General features: G+C 35.4%; 1 long non-coding RNA gene across 1 annotated transcript; it reads left to right on the top strand.

The window, feature by feature from the left end:
• Positions 1 to 18,058: 18,058 nt before the first annotated feature.
• On the top strand, positions 18,059 to 19,022 carry LOC128291903 (uncharacterized). Its single transcript, XR_008281889.1, has 2 exons — positions 18,059 to 18,500; positions 18,591 to 19,022. It is a non-coding gene; the product is annotated as an uncharacterized LOC128291903 (long non-coding RNA).
• Positions 19,023 to 19,485: the final 463 nt, after the last annotated feature.

Below are 19,485 nucleotides of genomic sequence, written 5' to 3'. Positions count from 1 at the left end.
AATGTTATTGGTGTAGTTCAAAAGATCATGAGGGTTTGCAATGTCCAATTAAATTTTCAACTAAAGAAGAAAGTAAGTATGACTTCGTGTCTTCTATTAACTCATTAACTCATACTCTAGTGAAAAAGAAATTTGTGATGACAAACCTTGTGAACTAGAAAAAGATGATAATGAGAATTTTTTCCTCGAATATATAGAGTTAGATGATATACAAACATCAGGTTCTCCTATCAAGATATATTGTACTGAATTGAATATTCATAATACTTGTGAGGGGAATATGGGAAGTGATGAAGAATCATGTAAAAAGATAGAGAGAACAGAAACCTTAAGTGATAAATAGAGAGAAAAGAGACCTTAAGTGATAAAAGTCTACTTGATGGTCTAAATTTGGTGAGTAAAAATCTATTTGAGGTAAAATTGGAGAGTTCCCAAATGGAAAAAGAAAATGAAAACTGAGGAATGATTATATTTTAACTAACCTTAAATCAAATTTGTTTAGTGGTGTTTCATTATTACAAGATTTCAAGGATCTATTGACAGATTTCCAATTATATTACTCTATCATCGATAGACGATTTTACTTATGGGAGAAAGATAAGTTGAACATTGATATTTTTCCACAAATGCTACAAGGTAAGAAAGGTAAGGAAATATTAGAAATTAATTTAAGAAGGCATACCTTGATTGTTTTTTATAAGTATGCTATTGATTTTATTTTTCCTTACAACATGTTTTTTCATTGGTCAAATTTCATTAAACCTTGGTTTGAAAGTTCAATTAATTTTATGAGTTTATCTAGATTTATAAAGGTTAAAAATAGTAATTATGTTGCATTAGATAGGTTTATTAAAGCATTTTATATATTTGCTCTTGCAACAAAATTTTCTATCTTTACCTTTAATGGTGAATTTTAACATAATCTTAACTTTCTTGATTTTTATAACTATGTGAAATTCTTAACTCATCGTTAGAAATTCTTATGGATGACCATATATATTCAAAGAAAGTTACAGGTTATTTTTTACTTGAATGCTCATGTGCCTAATATTTCTTTGTTTAATGTTGATGAATTGTTTTTGAAGGAGAGATACTTGATTCATGCTGATTTGGGAGATCAAAGTCATATCTTTGATCCTGGAAATAGTTTTGGTGCACAAGAACGCTTAGGTAAGTATTTTATTCATTTTATTATTATTTATTCTAATCCATTTTCTTTTAATACAGCTAAAGATTTGGGGATGAATCTTCTTGAGGAAGGGGGGAATGTTGCAAGTCTTAAGGCCCAATTTCAGACCCATAGATATAACAGGCTTACACTACCTCAAGGCCCAACAACAATGTCAAATTTCAAGCAAATCAAACCAAGAGTAAATCAAAGACAAGATTCGAGGATATATCTTTTTAAGGAAAGGGGGAATGATACATGTAAGGATGAGATGAAATTTATTAAATTTCATTCATCGAAGCTGCCAAATTTCAAGTTTTGGAAATCAGTAGACTTGTAATAACTTTTTGGATGGGATCCAGGAATTTCTAGGTTGAGATGTCTTATGGAATTTGAAGATCTATCTCTTAGCTTTGAAACGCACTTTGAATCACTTAATTTCGAGTTTGGGAGCTCAAGTTATGACCACTTTTGTAATAGCCCATTTTTAGTTAAATAGGAATAGTAGTTTTGGGACCACAAATACGAAGTGAAAATATTTATTTTATTATTATTTTAATGTTTACAGTGTGACTGAATGATTGTGTGAAAGTTTCGATTAAAAATTTTATCATTTGATTGGTCAATTTGATAAAAAGGACTAAATCGCGTAAAGTGTAAAAGTGATGTTCTATTAGTTAAAGGTATTTAATAGCTAAGGAATCTTAAATTAGCAGTCCTTATGTTGTAATTAGACCATGATTAGTGTGAGTGGACAAAGATGGACATGATTAATTAATTTTAATGAATTAATAACAAGGTTAATTTGGTAATTTGTAAATATAAGTTAATTAAATAAAACAAACATGATATTAAGGCTTCCATCTTCTTCTAACCGAATTTAAAGAAAGAAGAAGATACCATTTTTGTGCTTTGAAGGTTCGGCCATGGTACCTTGAGCATGTAAGTGATTTTTTACTCTATTTTTAATGATTTTTATGTTTTTGAGATCGTTGCAACTAGGTCTAGCTAGCCCAGGTACTAATTTGCAAAATTGTTAAAGGTTTAGGGTTTTTCCATTGATGAATACATATGTGTTTTGATGTTTTATGATAGATTATGAATGGTTGTTGATAGATAAACAAGTTTTGTTAAGTGATTTTTAGCGAAAATGCCAATTAGGGATTAAATTGTGAAAAGTGAAAACTGTGGTTAAAATGTGAAATAAATGAAAAATATGGGTTGCTAGAGACCTAATTGAATTTTGGTTAGCATGGGTTATGATTGAATTTCATGAATTTGTAATTTTATAAAATAAGGACTAAATTGTAAATATTGTGAAATACTTGGGGCAAAAGTGTAAATATGCTTTAATAAGTGTTTTGGATTAAATTGAATAGTGAGGTAATTAAATAAGTTAAATTTGATATCTAAAGATCAAGAAAAGTGAAATACGGACTTAGATTGTGGAAAGAACAAGGTTTGGGAATAGTTGACTCGTTTTAGATCGTGGAAAGAACAAGGTTTGGGAATAGTTGACTCGTTTTACCATTTTAATGTCTAAGATAAGTTCGTATGTAATAAATTTCATTATAAATGCAATTTAAATACTTTGATATTGTATAAACTATGAATACGAGACTACGGATATGTTCGAAAATGATTCGACGATGATTCGGCATTAGAAATCCCAGTTGAACCTTAGGAATAGATTTGGATACCTGTGACATGTCATTAGAGATTATTGTGATTATGTGATCCGAGTGCTGGTTCTGTACATCCTACCGGTGGTTGAGAATATCGGCATGTGTTGCGGTTACTTGACAGCTTGTGTGAGTAGGCCCGTTGATAGCTATAGTGTGAACAGTATATGTGATATGAGATTTAGTTGGCTTCGGGCCATGATATTTGCACTTCGGGTGCGAGATACATTGAGTTGGCTTCGGGCCATGATATTGGCACTTTGGTGCGAGTTTCCAAGTATCCGATACTATTTCGAATGGTTCACTGGTTAATGAAAGACATGGTTGTGTATGAGATTAATACGAGATGGTACAGGTATGTACATGAACCGTATAAGCTCAAATCGAAGAAGTTGTGAAGTTCATATATAAGATTACAATTGAAAATATGTAAGGTTTGTTAGTTAAATGAACTACATGTTGATATATTCAAATTGATGATTTGTATATTTATGTTAAGATTGAGTTATTTCATAGGAGCTTACTAAGCTATAAAGCTACTTTGTTATTTTTCCATGTTTTATAGAGATCTTAAAGCTAGCTCGGACACGGGGATCATCAGAGACTTCATCACACTATCCAACTTTCAATTTGGTACTTTTAAGCTTATGTTTTGGTTATATGGCATGCATAGGATTATGGTTATTTTGATTAGGTGTTGATAATGATTTTGGCCATTTGATTTGGCTTGTAAATGTACATGTTTTGGTTTGTATATATAGCTATGAGATTTGGCTTAATTTGTTGTTTTGGATGTATATGTATATATGTGAGAATGGCTTATGATGTGGTTCATAATTGTTTGCAATGGTTTGTGGTAGTTTAGTATTTAAGGTAGCTAATGGTTGGAAACAATTATTGTAGTTTGAGATTTTAGGTAAGGTAAAATGTTTGGTTGAAATAATGCATATAAGTGTTTTGAGATAAATGTGTATAGATAATGGGAGTATTGAATGTGCATGAAATATGTTTGAATTGATTGAATTGAAATGTTTGTTGATGCTATATATGGGTACCTTTGAGTTGATGTAGGTGAGCACAAGTTTGGTTGGCAAAAAGTGTAACACCCCTCGCCCGTATCCGACGCTAGGATAGGGTTCGTGGTGCAACCTAACTTAAACTCAACCAACTGTATAAAACTGGGCCGTGAAAATCAAAAACAATTTAAAAACTTCTCTTTTCACAAGCAATCTGTCTCATATATGAGCTTACGAGACCCAAAACATACATCCGGGGTGGTTCAGAACCCAACCGAGAACTCATGAAAAACTTAGAAAATTTCATGCATCAAAGCTCCACACGTCCCTGTGGGTATAGAACACACAATCGTGTGCTAGGGACACGCCCATGTCCCAAACCCGTGTCTGAAAACCTGGGCATTCAGTCAAAGCCACACAGCCCAAGAACACGTCCGTGTCCTATAACTGTGTCCTTCCCAAGGTCAAGACACATGGCCGTGTCTCTTGTCCGTGTACTACTAGCATGCATACTGACTTCATGACACGACCTGGGCACACGCCCGTGTGGCCTCCCCGTGTACTAAAATGACTTTAAAGTTTTAAGTGCAGGGGACGCACGACCATAACACACACTCATGGGTGTGAGCCGTGTGTCACACACGGCCTAGACACACGCCCATGTGGACAAACTAGGCTATTTCTCAAGCCATTTTGTCACCCATTTTGCACAACCTACACAAGATCATGTCAATATACAAATTTCATCACAATGGACACCAATTTATCCATAGAAAGAACATTATATGCATTCATCAAAATGAATAATAGCCATTATTCCAGGCTTGATACAAAGTGAAGGGCCTTTGACTTAAGCCAAAAATACATGAATAATTCTCTTAATACAACATCTTAGTCTAGCCCTATACATGCCACCTTCAAAAATATAAATCAAACTATACCGAGTGCTGGGACTGATAGTGTGATTGATACCTCTAACTTTATGGGATCCTTAAGATAGCCTGGCGATACTGAAAGAAGAGGGAAAGGAGAAAGGGTAAGCATAAAGCTTAGTAAGTTGCATATAAATAAATATATAACAACAATCTCACCATTTGCCATCCTACTTATAACTCAAAGGTAAACATAACTTGACTTACTCATTATCATCTACTCGAGTCTCATTTTCTAAATTAAGCTCGTTACTCATGCTTATCATATAGGTACCTGTAACACTCACAATATGATCATCCTTTCTTTATTAAAATTGAACTATAACTTTCACCATTGAATCGTTTGGAATACTACTGGATATTCTATGAACCTTCAACATGGGATAAATTGTCGATGCCATGTCTCAGACATGGACTTACACTGGCTCTCATATATGCTTGCTGATGCATATCCTAGACATGTCTTTCACTAGCACAACCCTTGGCCAATGCGTGTCCAAGACACGTCTTACACTGGCTATCTCTGTCGAGGTCAATGCATGTCCTAGACATGTATTACTCTAGCACAACTCTTAGCCGATGCGTGTCCCAGACACGTCTTACACTGGCTATCTCTATCGAGGCCGATGCATGTCCCAAACATGTCTTACTCTGCCACTTATCTCTATGCCGATACCATGTCCCAGACATGGTCTTTCACCGGCTCTCATAATGTGGCCGAAGCATGTCCCAGACATGTCTTACACTGGCGCACAAATTACCCAATGTTTTGGCATGAGTATCCAGTTCATATCTTAAGGTTTCAACGGGATATTTCTACTATCTCAAATATTACAAGGCATTCTCAATTTATAACTTAACAACTCGTACAATATCAATTCAATGACAATATAAATACAAGTATTAACAGTGTAGTTGTATCATTTACATACAACTTACCTCGGTTTACAAAAAGTTCTTGACTAGTCGGCTTATTTGGATTGCTTGGCTTTGCCTCGATCTAGGCTCGGTTTTGGAAAATCTTGATCTATAATAACAATATGCATCCATTTAGTCACTAAACACAATTAGGCATTCATAAATTCACAACATTGGTAAAATGACCATTTTGACCTTAAGCCTTGGCACAATGACCATTTTACCCCTATGTCAAAAAATTGATTTTTATCGAATTTCTTCGTATTTCAAGCCTAGCTAAACTCTTTTTACAACTATAGAAATCCCAAATTCTCACTATTTCACACACTAACCACCTATTTTGCAACTTATACAAAATAGTCCCTTTAGGTGTTTTCATGCTAACATCTTTCACAAAAGTTGTTTATAACACAACTAGGACTCATATTCTTCCATAAAAAAAACTCAGCATATAACACAAATACATCCATGGCAAAATCCTAAAATATTGACTATTTTGTAAGATATCACCCTCATTTGAAAGCTCATGCTTCAAGGGTCTCAAAAATGCAAAAATCATTAAGAAAAACTATCAAAATCACTTACTTATGAGTGCTTCAAGTTGCTAAAATTTTAAGCTCTTAAACCCCAAATATTTGTTGATATTTTCGGCTAAGAAAGGAGAAAAGATGATAGCTCTTTCCTTCTTTTTCTTTTTCTTTTATTAAAAATGAAACTAGTCAAAATTGGTGACCTAAGCTTCACCTAACTTTGTCAACCGGCTAAGACTATTAAAGAGGGTGTAATTTCCCTTTAAAAGCCCTCAATTTTGATTCTCTAGCTATTTAACACATTTGGGTACTAAAATGTAACTTTTTCCTTTTATGTGATTTAGTCATTTTTCGAAATTGGACTAGAAATCGCTAAAATTAACTTACCAAAATTTACATGCACTTATATAATCATATCATAACCTCAAAAAAATAATAAAAATAATTTTATAACTTTGGATTTGTGGTCCCGAGACCACTGTTCCGACTAGGCCCTAAATCGGGTTGTTACATTTCTCCCCCTTAAGGATTTTCATCCTCGAAAATCTTACCAATGAATAAGTTCGGATACTGCTCTCTCAGAGACTCCTCGGGTTCCCATGTGGCTTCTTCGATTCCATGTCTATGCCACAAAACCTTCACAAGTGGTAAATTCTTAATCCTTAACTGTTTGACCTCTCGAGCTAAGATATTGACTGGTTCTTCACTATAAGTCATATTTGGAAGAATCTCAACTTCAGTTGGTGTAATTACATGCAAATGGTCTGATCTGTATCGGCGTAGCATGGACATGTGAAAATACGTCGTGAATCTTTTCTAACTCTCGCGGTAAACCCAAACAGTAGGCAACAGGTCCTAGTCTCTCGGTAACCTCATAAGGTCCTATTAAATGAGGACTCAACTTGCCTTTTTCTACCAAATCTGAGGACTTTCCTCCACGGAGAAACTTTCAAAAATACCTTATCCCCGACTTCAAATTTAATCTCCCTTCGTTTCAAATCCGCGTAGGATTTTTGTCTATCCGAGGCTGCTTTCAAACAGTCACGAATCACCTTAACTTTTTCTTCATCCTCTTTGATCAAATCAACCACGTGAATCTGACTCTCTCTCAATTCAGTCCAGAATAAGGGCATTCGACACTTTCGCCCATACAAAGCCTCATAAGGCGCCATTTTTAGACTCGATTGATAGCTATTATTATAGGCAAATTCAACCAATGGTATGTATTTTTCCCAACTTCCTTGGAATTCAAGAACACAACATCTCAACATATCCTCTGAGATCTGTATTACTCTTTCTGACTGTCCATTAGTCTATGGATGAAAAGCCGTGCTGAAACTCAACTTGGTTCCTAAAGCCTCTTGCAACCTCTTCCAAAATCTCGAGGTGAATCTCGGGTCTCTATCTAAAACAATCGACAACGGTACACCATGTAGTCTCACAACTTCGGATACATACAAGTCAACTAATTTCTCAAGGGAGTAGTAGATACGCACTGGTATGAAGTGTGCTGACTTAGTGAGTCTATCGAAAATAACCCATAATGTGTCTCTCTTTTTCGGGGTTAGAGGCAAACTGGTCACAAAATCTATGGTGATATGATCCCATTTCCACTTTGGAACCATAATAGGTTGAAGTAGCCCAGAAGGTACCTAGTGTTCAGCCTTTACTTGCTGACACACTAAAACACTTGGAAATAAACTCTGAAATATCTCTTTTCATTCCCAACCACCAATACATTTTCTTCAGGTCGTTATACTTTTTTACTCTGCCCGGATAGACGGACAAACTACCACTATGTGCCTCTCGTAAAATATTATGAATAAGCTCACTATCTTTAGGTACACAAACTCTACCTTTGAACATTAAACATCCATCAGTACCAGTCTAAAAATCTGATTCAACACCTGACTCACATTGATTTTTCTGAGCTTGCAACTTCTCATCATTTTTCTGAGCTTCCCGGATCTTATGAAGAAAAGTCAGCCTAACTCTCAGCTCTGCTAAGATCGAACCATCATTAGATACGGTCAACTGAGCATTCAAAGCTCTCAAAGCAAACAACGACTTTCTACTCAAAGCGTTGCCGACTACGTTTGCCTTTTCTGGATGGTAGTTAATGATCAACTCATAATGTTTTATTAGCTCTAACCATCGTCGTTGCCTCAAATTCAACTCTTTCTGAGTCATTAAATACTTTAGACTCTTGTGATCAATAAATACTCGGCATCTCTCACCATACAAATGGTGTCGCCAAATCTTCAGTGCGAACACCACAGCTACTAGCTCTAAATCATGGGTCGGATAATTCCTCTTATGAGGTTTTATCTGTCTTGAGGCATAGGCTATAACCTTGCCGTCTTGCATTAGCATACACTCTAAACCATTTAGGGAGGCGTCACTAAAAACTACAAATTCCTTGCCCGACTTAGGTTGCACCAAAACTGGGGCTTCAGTCCACAAAGCCTTTAATTTCTCGAAGCTCTGTTGGCACTCTTCTGTCCATTCAAACTTGACATCTTTCTACAGTAGCCTTGTTATCAGTGTAGCTATCATGGAGAATCCATTTACAAATCGTCTATAGTATCCCGCTAGCCCCAGAAAATTACGAACCTCTATCACATTCCTCAATGGTTTCCATTCTACAATGGTGGAGATCTTATTTGGATCAACTCGGATTCCATCACCCGACACTATATGTCCTAGAAACCCAACCTCTTTGAGCCAAAACTCGCTCTTACTAAACTTGGCATAAAGTTGCTTATCCCTCAAGATCTGCAACACAGTTCTCAAATGCTCCGCTTGCTCATTCTCGTTGCACGAATAAACCAAGATGTCATCAATAAAAATGATGATAAACCTATCCAAATACGGACGGAAGATGCGGTTCATCAAGTCCATAAATACAGCTGGGGCATTTGTCAATCCAAAAGGCATAACAAAAACTTGTAATGCCCATATCTCGTTCGAAAAGCAGTCTTCGGTACATCTTGTTCCTTGACTCTTAACTGGTAGTAACCGGACCTCAAATCTATTTTAGAAAATACAGTGGCTCCTCTCAGTTGATTGAAGAGATAATCAATCCTTGGCAAGGGATACTTGTTCTTTACCGTTACTTTGTTAAGTTGTCTATAGTCGATACATAACCTCATCGACCCGTCCTTCTTTTTCACAAAAAGCACTGGAGCACCCCATGGTGAGTAACTTGGTCTAGCAAAACCTATATCTGTTAATTCTTGCAACTGTACCTTTAACTCCCTTAACTCGGTGGGAGCCATTCTATAAGGTGCAATCAAGATTGGTGTCGTACTAGGAGCCAACTTAATACCAAACTCAACCTCTCTCTCTGGGGGTAACCTTGGTAACTCCTCCGGAAAGATATCTATAAACTCACAAACCACTGGTACTGACTCAATCTTCGACTTGGACACTTGAGTATTCAGCAAAAAAGCTAGATAAGCTTCATAACATTTTCTCAAATATCTTTCAGCTGCCAAAGACGACATTACTACAGACAAGTTATTTGACTTATCCAGCCCAACTCGAAGAACATTTCCATTCTCACATCTTAACTGAATTACTTTTCTCCCACAGTCTACTACAACGCCATGGGAGGTCAACCAATCCATCCCAAGAATTACATTGGATTCATTAAACGAAAATAACATCAAATTGGCCAGAAAACAGTGGCCTCTAATCATCAAAGGACAATTTCTACATACTTGGTCCACTAATAGATGCTTGCCTAACGGGTTAAACACTTTTATTACAAACTTAGTGGACTCTACTAGCATGTTTATACGAGGTATTAATTCCATACATATGTAAGAGTGGGTAGATCCTGGGTCAATTAAAGCGACAACAGTTATATCATGAGTAGAAAAGGTATCCGCGATCACGTCTAGAAACTTTGCCTCTTCTTGGGCTCATATAACATAGGTCCTCGCTGGCACTTTCCCTTCAGACCTCATCGCGGCATCTCTCGGCGCACCTCTACTACTAGTCTCACTCCCAGAGTTCTTTTGAGGCCTACCCCTCATAGGAGCACTACTTGCTTTCACATCTTGTTTTCTCTCTCTCTCATCCATCTCAAGACATTCGCGGATAAAGTGGTCAAGTGACCCACACTTGAAACAGCCCCTCTCGTTTACTCGGCATTCGCCCAAGTGATGTCTTCCACATTGCGAACACTCCGGCCTATTTGGCCTAGCACTATCGACACTTGCAACTGAAGTAGTTTGGGCTTTAGATGCCATGTTCTGTTGATTCTTATTCCTCCGTGAAAATCCCACTGAAGTGTTCGATCAGGTATTAATTTCTTTAGACCTCTTGGAGGAGGACTGATGCATCTTCGCCATTTGTCTTCTCTTTAAATCTCGTGACTTGATGGCTGCCTTCCTCCTCTCGTTCACCAACTCTTCTGCTTTAGATGCTCTCTCAATGAGCACCACAAATTCTCTTAACTTTAGGATGCCCACAAACACTCGAATGTCTTCATTGAGGCCATCCTCAAACCTCTTACACATAATAGCTTCAGTGGATACGCATTCTCGCGCATATTTGTTTAGCTTCACAAACTCACGCTCATATTTTATTACAATCTTATTACCTTGCTTCAAGTCTAGAAAATCCTTCCTTTTCTGGTCCATGAACCTCTGGCTAATGTACTTCTTTCAGAACTCTCATTGGAAGAATTCCCAAGTTACTCTTTCTCTCGGTACCACAGACACGAGAGTATTCCACCACTGATAAGTCGAGTCTCGTAGAAGTGACACGGCACACTTTGCGCATTCTTCAAGCGCGCATGACAGTTCATTGAATACCCTCACGGTATTTTCTAGCCAAAACTCTGCTCTCTCTAGGTTATCATCTACACTAGCCCAAAATTTCTCGGCCCCTTGCTTCCAGATCTTGTCTACCGGAGGCTTCTCTCATCTGAAAACGTCCGTACCTTGCGGAGCCATCGGGGCATATTGAGGAATCAGGAGAGGTGGGAGAGGTGGAGCGTTCGGGTTTGCACAAATGAACTCCGTATACCAAGCATCCATCATTCAGAGGTAGGCTTCCCTAGCCCATCCACCTTGGCCCATACTTACGGGCTCACTCTCTACTAGCGCGGTCCCTTCTGCGGGAGCCGGCGCATTACTTTCCATGTCATCTGCCGTGGTTCTATCAGGATCCATTTACTATGTAAGAAAAACACAATTTATAATCGTCAGGAATCGTCACACTATCAATATGCATATACGTGGCATGTATAGCTAGCTCGTACTCTAGCTAGTTTAGTCCTAGAATCGACTAAACCATGCTCTAATACCACCAAATGTAACACCCCTCGTCCGTATCTGACGCTAGGATAGGGTTCGTGGTGCTACCTGGGGTTCATGGTGCTACCTGACTTAAACTCAACCAATTATATAAAACTGGGCCGAGAAATCTCAAACAATTTAAAAACTTCACTTTTCACAAGCAATCTGCCTCATATACGGGCCCACGAGGCCCAAAACATACATCCGGGGTGGTTTAGAACCTAACGGAGAACTCATGAAAAACTTAGAAAATTTCATGCATTAAGGCTCCACACGCCCGTGTGGGTATAGAACACACGACCGTGTGCTAGGGACACGCCCATGTCTCAAACCCGTGTCTGAAAACCTGGGCATTTTGTCAAAACCACAAGGCCTAAGAACACGCCTGTGTCCTATAACCATGTCCTTCCCAAAGTCAAGAAACATGGCCGTGTCTCTTGTTTGTGTACTACTAGCATGCATACTGACTTTATGACACGGCCTGGGCATACGCCCGTGTGGCCTGCCCTGTACTAAAATGACTTTAAAGTTTTAAGTGCAGGGGACGTACGACCATAACACATACCCATGGGCATGAGCCGTGTGTCACACACGGCCTAGACACACGCCCGTGTGTCTTACCCGTGTAGAGAAACTAGGATATTTCCCAAGCCATTTTGTCACCCATTTTTCACAACCTACACAAGATCATGTCAATATACAAATTTTATCACAATGGACACCAATTCATCCATAGAAAGAACATTATATGCATTCATCAAAATGAATAATAGCCATTATTCTAGGCTTGATACAAAGTGAAGGGCCTTTGACTTAATCTAAAACTACATGAACAATTCTCTTAATACAACATCCTAGTCTAGCCCTATAAAAGCCACCTTTGAAAATATAAATCAAACTATACCTAGTGCTGCGGCTGATAGTGTGATTGATATCTCTGACTTTATGGGATTCTTAAGCTAGCCTGGCGATAATGAAAGAAGAGGGAAAGGAAAAAGAGTAAGCATAAAGCTTAGTAAGTTACATATAAATAAATATACAACAAAAATCTCACTATTTGTCATCATGCTTATAGCTTAAAGGTAAACATAACTTAACTTACTCATTATCATCTACTCGAGTCTCATTTTCTAAATTAAGCTCGTCACTCATGCTTATCATATAGGTACCTATAACACTCACAACATGATCATCCTTTCTTTATCAAAATTGAACTAAAACTTTCACCATTGAACCGTTTGGAATACTACTGGATATTCTATGAACCTTCAACATGGGATAAATTGTCGATGCCATGTCTCAGACATGGACTTACACTGGCTATCATATATGCATGCTGATGCATGTCCCAGACATGTCTTACACTAGCACAACTCTTAGCCAATGCATGTCCCAGACACGTCTTACACTGGCTATCTCTATCAAGGCCGATGCATGTCCCAGACATGTCTTACTCTAGCACAACTCTTAGCCGATGCGTGTCCCAGACACGTCTTACACTAGCTATCTCTGTAGAGGCCGATGCATGTCCCAAACATGTCTTACTCTGGCACTCATCTCTATGACGATGCCATGTCCCAGACATGGTCTTACACTGGCTCTCATAATGTGGCCGAAGCATGTTCCAGACATGTCTTACACTGGCGCACAAATCACCCAATGTTTTGGCACGAGTATCCAGTTTATATCTTAAGGTTTCAACGGGATATTTCTACTATCTCAAATATTACAAGGCATTCTCAATTTATAACTTAACAACTTGTACAATATCAATTCAATGACAATATGAATACAAGTATTAACAGTGTAGTTGTATCATTTAGATACAACTTACCTCGGTTTACAAAAGGTTCTTGACTAGTCGGCTTATTCGGATTGCTTGGCTTTGCCCCGGTCTAGGCTCGGTTTTGGCAAATCTTGATCTATAATAACAATATGCATCCATTTAGTCACTAAACACAATTAGGCATTCATAAATTCACAACTTTGGTAAAATAACCATTTTGCCCCTAGGCATTGGCACAATGACCATTTTACCCCTATGCCTGAAAATCAATTTTTATCGAATTTCTTCGTATTTCAAGCCTAGATAAACTCTTTTTACCACTATAGAAATCCAAAATTCTCACTATTTCGCACACTAACCACCTATTTTGCAACTTATGCAAAATAGTCCCTTTATGTGTTTTCATGCTAACATCTTTCACAAAAGTTGTTTATAACACAACTAGGACTCATATTCTTCCATAAAAAAACTCAACATATAACACAAATACATCCATGGCAAAATCCTAAACTATTGGCTATTTTGTAATATATCACCCTCATTTAAAAGCTCATGCTTCAAAGGTCTTAAAAATGCAAAAATCATTAAGAAAAACTATCAAAATCACTTACTTATGAGTGCTTCAAGTTGCTGAAATTTCAAGCTCTTAAACCCCAAATATGTGCTGATATTTTCGGTTAAGAAGGGAGAAAAGATGATAGCTCTTTCCTTCTTTTTCTTTTTCTCTATTATTAAAAATGAAACTAGTCAAAATTGGTGACCTAAGCCTCACCTAACTTTGACAATTTTTTCTCCCCTCACTCCATGGCCAGCTAACACTATTAAAAAGGGTGTAATTTTCATTTAAAAGCCCTCAGTTTTGATTCTCTAGCTATTTAATACAATTGGGTACTAAAATGTAACTTTTGCCTTTTATGTGATTTAGTCATTTTTCGAAATTGGACTAGAAATCGCTAAAATTAACTTACGAAAATTTACATGCACTTATATAATCGTACCATAACCTCATAAAAATAATAAAAATAATTTTCTAACTTTAGATTTGTGGTCCCGAGACCACTATTCTGACTAGGCCCTAAATCGGGTTGTTACAAAATGGCTTGGTAAATAGCCTATTTTTGTCCACACCGGCAGAGACACGGGCGTGTGTCTCAGCCATGTGTGACACACGGTTATGTTACACTACTGTGTGTCCCCTGGTGTTGAAATTAAAATCAAGTCAGTATGCTCCACACGGCCTCACACACGGGCATGTGACTTGGTCGTGTGGAATAAGTCAGTATACCCTACAGGTTTGCAATGGCCTAAAACACAGCCTGGTACACGGGCATGTATGGCCATTTTTAGGGTACACAGGCTAGCCACACGAACGTGTGTGTTGGCCGTCTGACCAAAGTCAGAGAGTTACACGGGGTCGGACACAGGCTGGGACACGACCATGTGCTTCCATTTCGAATCTCCACACGGCCTATGACACAAGCGTGTCTGTTGGCCATGTGAGAAACAAGGTCTGGCTACACGGGTGTGTGTTCCCTGTTTTATGCAAAAATTTTCTAAGTGTTGAAAATTTCCTAAGTTATCGGTTTAGTCTCGAACCACCCTAAATGCATGTTTTGGGCGTCGTAGGCTCGTATTAGGGACAAAATGATTGGTTGTGAATGAATTGTATATGAAATGATTTATTTATATGTGAAATGTATGTTTAAATGTGTTGTAAGTTCGGTAATGCTCCGTAACCTTATTTCGGCGTTGAATATGGATGAGGGTGTTACAGTTTTAATAAAGACTGCGCAAGCAAAATTTCTGGACATGATTATGACAGGAATTACAAGTTTCAGCCTTTTAATTCGAGTTTAAATCATATTGGGTTTGGGTTTTGGGCTTAATTTTTATTACATATGAGCCAAATATTTTATTTATCAGCTCTAATGATTTTATTATTTTATTATTCTAAATTTTTAATAATTATTAAGTAGTTTAAGTTATTTAGGAGTTTCATGTCAATAAAAAGTTTAGTTTAAAACAACTTCTTATTTAGATTAATTAGAGTTCTAGTATACTTAAGAATTTTATTTAGATTTATTTAGCTAGCCTATATATAGGCATTTGCATTATACACAAATAATTTATTTCATTATTATTCAACTTCTTTTTGAGTTAATAAATTCTCTTTGAGTTTTTCTTTTTAAGAATTTCTCTAAAGTTTCTTTTAGAACAATTTTAACAATCTTTTCAGATTGTGGGGTTCATCTTCAAATTTTTCTTGCAAAGTTCTCTTTCTTGGAGAGGAAATTAGAGCTGCTTGAAAGGGCTTGTAGATTCTTCATGTTTTCAAGGCTTCTTAGGACTTCTAAACGCCATGTTGTGTAAAAAATCCAAGTTTCTTTCCGAACATCTAGAACCCTAATTCAAATTCGCAACGTTGACAAACTTTATGATCCGCTTTACATTCATCCGCCTCATTCTTTATCACAAACTTTTACCATCAAAATTAAAGTAACAATCACATTTGAATTTTTTTTATTAAATATTTTAACATTAAATTAATATTTAAATGTTGAGTTCTTTTGAATTTTGAGAGAGAAATATTAATTTTAATAGTAAATGGTAATTATGAGAGAGAAATATTAATTTTAGTAGTAAATGGTAATTATATCCTACTAATTTTAATGATTTTAGAAAAACTAAAAATAATTAATGATGGTTATATCCTTATTTAATTTCAATGACTTCCTTTTAAGGGTATGGAAATATATAATATAGCTAAAAATATATCCTATTTAATGTTTTTTAAATTAAAAATATTAAATAACAATTATATCCCTATTTAAATGTTGGAAATATATAATATAGATGAAGTTTTCTTTGGATCATTGACGATATTACCTCCTATGAGATTAAAAATAGTGGTGAGGTTAGATATAATAGTACTAGCATTTATTTGGATTCAAGCATTGATGTGATAATAACAAATGATTATTTAGGACTCTAGATTAGAAATAATATATAGTACAAAATTTTAAATTATTTTATTTTTATGAAATTATTAAAATATATGGATTTGTAAGTTTAAGTAATAAAATAATAATATGTATCATAATATATATAAAGATTTTAAATTAATTATATAATCATTTTAAATTTATTTATTATATATGTTTATACAAGGCCTAAAATAACTTATAACTCATTAAGTAACATATAAATAGGAGGATACACATGCTTTAATGTGTTCAAACTCAATCCTACTGCATTTGTAACAAATATTAATATTAATTAAGTTAAAAGTCAATTGAAAATTATGTATTATATTAAATGATAAATATTTTTAATTATTATTTTTATAATTAATTCATTTCTTTATAATAATGTGAAGTATTATTTTAATTTTAAAGGATTAAAAATTATAGATAATATCCATGGGTACTTTTGTCAAATAAAAGAAACTTTATGGTTTATTATATTAAACTGTAGGTTTGGACACTAGCCAAACCTTTAGCGAGATTTGAAATAGTTATAATGATTTATTAAGTATTCTTTTTTTAATTATTTTAGCTTTCTATTTAAATATTCTTCTCTTTTAATTTTTAAATTTGTATTCCTTGTTAAATGTCTAAAATAAATGAAAAGTTAATATTTATTAACATTAATGACATGACAATTCATGAGTATAACACATTAGTAATTAATTAATTTTGTTAAATTTTAAAAATATTTTCAGATAATTTTTCTACTTTTTAATAATTTTAATTTTTAAATATGTTTGTTGATCCATTTTGGGGTGTAGAGTTAAAAAAGTGAAATTTTAAATAGAAAGTTAAAATGATAAAATTGGAAGGGAATAAGTGATTACGGTATCCCATTGCACAGACCGATGTGATCCAAATGAGATTGAAATGAAAATTTGACTCAAAAGGTGAGAGGCAAAAACTGAGCCAAAGGTGTGCCCTTACTCATTCAAATCATTTGAATTTGAGATGAAAAAATTTACCATTAGGACAGTTCAAAAGAAATAACAAAAGAAGTAAAAAGAAAACGGAAAAACAACCCAGGATGAGGATTCATTCATTCCATATGCATATATCAGAAAAAAGAGCAGAACATGAATCTTATGTGTTTAGCTTGTCTCTAGCATGCAGGTTTTCTTGCAAAAAGCAGCTTTAAAGGCTTCCATCTTCTTTTATTCATCACATATTTCCATCTAATTTTTAACCAAGAATCCGAATTACAGCAAATCTATAAAGGAATACCAGACAAATTAGTTAGGTTAGATTCTGTGTCAAGCTGACGTTTAATTGGTGAACCAATGGCTTTTTCCATATCTTTTTACCAAACAAAAGCAGCTTAGTTCATTGATAAGCTACCCTTTTCTTTTCATTCTTTTTTTTTTTTTTTTTTATTTACCCTTCTTGGCAATGCTTAAGTTCAATTTCCTATATGAACTATCGCACATATATAGGCCAATGTCCTAAGAATTTGCCTTGGGTATTTATTGCTTCAGTTTATATATATATGAGAGATCTTAGAAGTGAAAATAGGTATGGTTGATATCGAAAAGAGAAGGCTAAACTTTCTTCCTGAAAATTGCAAGGTGCAATAGCTTTTGATCCTACTTACCAAGATGATCATCAATCAGCAATGATGATGATTTGATGACGATGATTAGAAAGCAAATTAATATAAAATGAGGGTCCTCCCACCCACGTTCTTTAGGCATTTCTTTTAACAAATTAGGTGCAATAGAAGCAATGAAAACTTCTCTGTGCATCAATTACTATTTGAATCAAATTATGAAATTTCTTTACAATTAATAATCCCACTTTTTTATCCCTATATATAAAGCATAGATTTGAACATCCTAACCATTCTACATTCTAAAATATGTAATACTGCATATGTTAGTGTTTTATTCATCTGTTTTTTTTTTTTTTTTGCTTCATTCTCATCAATTGTGACTGGCGAGGCTGTGATCTTTGCTGCTTGGGAGGCTATCAGATGGACTTCTCTTCTTTGTTTTCCATTGATAAAATAGTTGAAAATTTGATGTTGGCACGGTTCAATCAGATCAAATCTCTCAGTGACTGGCTGAGTCCTTTAATCTGATTGAGCCGTGCCAATATCAGAGTTAGTCAGTTTATCACCAAACCACTTGAAACTAGGTCAATCATGTCATCAATTTGGTTATATTAACATTGGAATGCATAGCATGGATTCTTACCTATCTCCTTTATATTCCAATCATTTTCCAGGGTCTCAACTCTTGTGATTCTAGCTGTTGCTGATAGTAGAAACTGCGATTCGAACATTTGTTTTCAGAAGCGACGATGTGCCTGATCAGAACCCAGATTAATCATAAGGAACCTGCCTCAATATTGCATTACTTATAGCATATTGACACATGAGGATGCTTGTGGAAATGAATGGCACTGCTGTAATCATGTTTGTAAAATCCCTTTGATGCAAATGACTAAGAATATTGTTATTGTTTAGTGCATTTTATTGTTATTTTTCGTCAGTCAAAATTTCATTAGACGAAGGATTCAATCAAGTAAGATTGATTGACGACAATCAGTATAATGGATAAATTGAATGTTGGAGTAGTTGAATTAAATATTCTCTAGCTTCTTTGTATTTCATTTCCTACTTAATTAAAAGGAGATTATAGATCTTAAAGGAATAAAGGGTTCGGATCAACTTTTTACAACTCACCACGAAAATGCGGGTGATTTGTTCTCTTTGGTCTTTATATTGACAGGATAACTACCAACCAAAAGGTTGATTTGACCCTGCTATATATATTGTTCAATGGATTTAGTTGGGACCTATGTTACCTGGATTTAGGTAAGCAGAAAATACAAGTATGCATATCATATCAATGAATATGCTTCATTTTCTTTTAAACTACTCAACATGTATACTTTTTTTTTTTTAAATTTCAGATTGTTATAAATAAATAAATAAATAAAACCTCCTCAAGAGACTCCTTTCTACAAAATCACATAAAGTCAATTTCAGCACTCCTTGATCTGATTGCATGTCACTTAACTCTTTAAATACAGGCGATAGGATTTTTGTTGAATGAGACCCGCGACAATGTTCAAACTCGTTATAAAATTTCATCCTCTTCACCTAAAACGCAAGACA

The sequence above is a fragment of the Gossypium arboreum genome, chromosome 4, assembly GCF_025698485.1.
Source record: "Gossypium arboreum isolate Shixiya-1 chromosome 4, ASM2569848v2, whole genome shotgun sequence".
Classification (NCBI taxonomy): domain Eukaryota; kingdom Viridiplantae; phylum Streptophyta; class Magnoliopsida; order Malvales; family Malvaceae; genus Gossypium; species Gossypium arboreum.
This window is presented reverse-complemented; position numbering and strand designations above follow the sequence as displayed.